We start from the raw sequence: 4,600 nt of genomic DNA on the forward strand, positions 1-4,600 counted from the left end.
AGTGTCAGAACATATAGCCAACATATAGCCATTATAAGCCATACTCTTTCTTTTTTCCTCTCTTTTAGTCCAAGGTCTATAAGTAACTTATCCTGTTGTCTTTCTAGTCTTTTGGGTTGTCTGAAGCTTTTTTTTTTTTGTAGATTCCTCAAGAAAGTTTCATGGAAGCACTATTTTCTGAGTTTCTGCAGATTGGTAATAGTAATCTTTAAACTTAAAAGTCAGTTTTCCTGGATATGACATCTTTGCCTCCCATTTTCTTCCCTTGAGTATCTTAAACATATTTCTCCATTTTTTTTTTCTGGCATAAAATATTTCTGTGAAAAAAAATCTGAAAATAATTTAATTGACTTTCTCTTCTAAGTCACTTGCTCATCTTGCTGCAATAAGCAAATGATTTTTTTCTTTCTAGTTCAATTATTTGACTAGAATGTGCCTTAGTATTATTCATTTTGAGTTATCAATTCTGGATCAATATTCTCAAGTACATGGTGAGCTCTTTCTTTTTTTTTTTATTAATCATTCCATGTTATTTTTAATTACACACAAAAATCTAACATGTTACCCAGAGACCACTTCACCATTGTTCTGTTTTACCCACCGTTTCACCCACCACCAGTCTCGTCTCTCCCTTCAGCAATGGTGGGGTGGATACCTTTTCCTTGGGGAAAGAAATCCATGGTTTGTTGCCCTTGCCAGTAACAAAAATGTTGGAAAGCCAAGTGGCAAAGCTGTTGCCATTGGCATCTTTCACATGAACCACATCAAAAGATCCACGGTGCTTCTTTCTGTTGGTGATCACACCAATTCTTCCAAGGTTAGCATCTCCAATCACCATAAACAGGTTACCAGTGTCAAACTTGATGAAATCAGTGATCTTGCCAGTCTCCAAATCAATCTAAATGGTATCATTCACCTTGACGAGGGAATCAGGGTAGTGGATGGTGTGAGCATCGTGAAACCAGGTGAGGGATTCCTTTTGTGCCCACAAAGATTTTTCTTACTTTGCACAACTTGTACTTGGCCTCCTCTGGTGTAATACGATGTACAGCAAAGTGACCATTGATTCCACAGATCAGACAGAAATTCTCTTCCATCTTGTCAATGCTGATGACGTCCATGAATCCAGCAGAGTAGATTATATCAGTTCGGACCTTGCCATCCATCTTAATGAACCACTGCATGCAAATCTTTACTTCGTCTCCTGTCAGGGTGTATTAAAGTAAGTTCCTTAGGAAATTATTAGGGGAGACACTCTCTCAGCTTGTGGGGACTGGTGGATGGACAAGGAGCAAACACATCAGTCAATTTATCCAGCATCCAATGCTGTGAAGCTGCTACCTGCTTTAGATGCTTCCTAAGACCATGAGCCATGACTGTATTAGGCACAGAAATAGCATGGTGAGCTCTTTCAACATGCAATTCCAAATATTTTTCATTTCAGGAAACTTTTCTGAAACTATAGCTTTCAGTGTTTGTTTTCTATCCTTGCCTTAGTTTTCTTCTTCAGGGACTCTTATTACGTAGGTGTTGGATCTTCTTTGCCTATCTGCAAAACATTTGTAACTTCTTATAGAATTTCATCTCTTTCCTCCTTTATTTTTTAGCATTTTTCTGCTTTCGGCTATTTTAAAGACATTATCTATTGTTCTATTTGCATTTGTATTCCTCCTAGTTTAGTCTTCATTTTTGAAATTTTTTTTCTTCTATTTTTAGGGGTTTTTCTCAGTTCCATAAGCTTTCCTGCTGGTCTAATTCTGACTTATGTTGTTCTTGCCTGTCTTATATATTTTCTCAGTGTCTTTTACCTTATTTTGAATGAGAGGATTACAGTGTTGATTTGGTTTGCGAGCATGTTTTTCCATGTGTTTTCTCTGTCTGAAGAAATGTTATTCTGCTCTTTAATCTCTTTTTAAAAATAATAACTTGGTATGAGATTTGACCTCAATTGCTTGCTCGTTTTTATGTAAAATTAATTTTCCTGAAATTTTAGAAGGAGGAGTGCTTCCAGGTAGCTTTTCTCATTTCACAGAACCCCCACTTCACTTATGCTGTCTCCTCCAAACTTTGGAGGTTTGCTTTTTGAGATGTGCTGGCTCTGTGCCCCTCCAGCTTTTTCATCTGGACCTTCTCCTTCCTTCATGTTTATTGGCCCCACTCTGCTCAATTCAATTTCTATTCCCAGCAGTTGCTTCTCAGTGTGGGACTCTATCCTGAAAGGCACAATTTCAGAGAGTCCATGGGAGTCTCCTCCAGCCCCTTGAGACCTCACCCCAGGCAGCTTGTGCTCGTCCATGATAAGAGAGGACAAAACCCCTACCGATTTCAGTGACCATTCTCAAATTGGTCCACTGTACTTTCCAGTTAACACCTGTTTGCTCTTTGAGGATGCTCCTATTCTCTAGTCTGTCAAATACCCCATTAGTTCCCTCTGCATTCTTCCACATAGACACTGACACTCTAAAGGTCTTGTGGCTGTTGTCGGTTTGTCTTTGCCATTTGTGTTTTGAGGTTTCTGGGGATACCTTGTAATTAGTTTTGTTGTAAATGTCATCCATGTGTTTTTGGTTGGCCACTAGTGCTCTATTTTATTTATGAATTTGTAAAAAGTAGAAAGCTCTGCCATCATCTTCCCAGAATTCCTTGTTTTTATTTTTAATTTAATGTGACCATGCAAACAGCTAATAAGAACGCCAGTTAACAGGATGAACACTTAGCATTGTGTTACAATTGCTTACAGTATTCAGTGCAGTAACAGGCTGTACAGGTTTGTGGCCTAGGAGAATAGACTAAGCCATGTAGCCTAGGTATGTAGTAGGCTGTGCCACCTAGGTTTGTGTAAGTATGCTCTATGATGTCCACCCAATGACAAAATTTATGGTACCATAAATTTATGCATTTATGTTATCAACACAAGAAGTTGGAGTGAACCTAAAATCCCCAGGTATTATAATAGGTATCTAAAAACTGTTCTGACAATTTAATAAAAAACTTAATGTGTGTTTTTTCATGCACTTAATTTCTAGATTTGCTTCAGTGTCCCTGTGAGAGGCTCACATTTATCTTTCCTTTATGCCTTAACTCCATTGCCTGTGTAATGAGGATAATATTTTTAATATTAGAAAGATACAATTTTTATTCCCTTGTAGTCATATTCCACCAAATAGGTAAAGCCGAGGTTCGGAGTACTGGGCAAGGAATCAGTCACAGCCAAGAACAGATGGATCCCTATTCAGCTTTCCTTCTCAAAACAGGCTTTTTGGAGGCCACAACAAGACCAACACCCTGAAGGCTGAGTTTTCTTGAAAAAGAAAGGCCCCTCCCATCTCCAATCCCAAAGTTTCTCTATAAATATTCATAATCCAAGCTGGGAGGAGGACTTACCCTAGGGAACACTACCTCCTGCAACAGAGAAGACTCAACCTGTGACACAAGGGACATTTCCACTGGATAAGAAAGACAGAGTTCTTGGCACTAGGGATGTAAGAGAAATTCAGAAGGGACACATCTTGATCCAGGTTCACATGAACGCACAGCCTGTGGCAGATGTTCATCTATGATCACAGCTGACAGATGTGCAGGCAGGTTGGCCACCACCTCAGATGCATGGCTCAATCCTATGGGACCACCCAAGGAGCTTGATGAAATGTGTCTTAGAACCACATTTCCACAAGCTTTCTTCCACAGGGAAGAAAGGGATGGCATTTACCCATCAGCCTCCATGACTTAAGGGTTTCCCTAGGGGTATTACCTCCCCTACATTTCCAGGTTGCACATGTGTGAGTGCTAAATGGGGACACATGGGAATCCCATGTCCCAGCATCAGAGGTCCCAAGGCAGGAATCAGGAGGCTGCAGGGAGGTACTGACAGGTTTCCCCTGCGCAGTACTGGTCACTGCTACAGCAATGTCTAAAAGAAGAGTTGAGTACACAGGCAGTACCCAATATAGGACCCAGTGAAGTTCTTATAATAGAGAAAGCAAACATTTTAATCAGATGTTCTACCTTTCATTACAATGTGATTGTGATGGTCAATATTGAGCGTCAACTTGGTTGGATTGAAAGATGCAAAGTATTGTTCCTGGGTGTGTCTGTGAGGGTGTTGCCAAAGGAGATTAACATTTTCGTCAGTGGACTGGGAAAGGCAGACACACCCCCTATCTGGTTGGGCACAATCTAATCAGTTGCCAGCATGGCCAAAATAAAAAGCAGGTGGAAGAACAAAGAAAGACTAGACTGGCTGAGTCTTCTGGCCTCCATCTTTCTCCTGTGCTGAACGCTTCCTGCCCTCAAACATCAGACTCCAAGTTCTTCAGCTTCTGGTCTCTTGGACCATCAGCCACAGATTGAAGGCTGCACTGTTGACTTCCCTGCTTTGGAGATTTTGGGACTCAGACTGGCTTCCTTGCTCCTCAGCTTGCAGATGGCCTATTGTGGGACCTCATCTTGTGATCACATGAGTCAACACTCCATAATAAACTCCTCTTTATATACACATCTATCCTATTAGTTCTGTCCCTCTAGAGAACCCTGACTAATACAGTGATTAATCACTTTCTGCAAGAAGTGAAGGTATGTACAGAGTCTGACACCAGATTTT

The 4,600-nt window shown here is 40.5% G+C and overlaps 1 pseudogene; it reads right to left on the reverse strand.

The window, feature by feature from the left end:
* Positions 1-605: 605 nt before the first annotated feature.
* Positions 606-1,374, reverse strand: LOC105516604 (annotated as a pseudogene).
* Positions 1,375-4,600: the final 3,226 nt, after the last annotated feature.

This window comes from Colobus angolensis, unplaced genomic scaffold (genome assembly GCF_000951035.1).
Source record: "Colobus angolensis palliatus isolate OR3802 unplaced genomic scaffold, Cang.pa_1.0 Scaffold107, whole genome shotgun sequence".
NCBI classification, from domain to species: Eukaryota; Metazoa; Chordata; class Mammalia; order Primates; family Cercopithecidae; genus Colobus; species Colobus angolensis.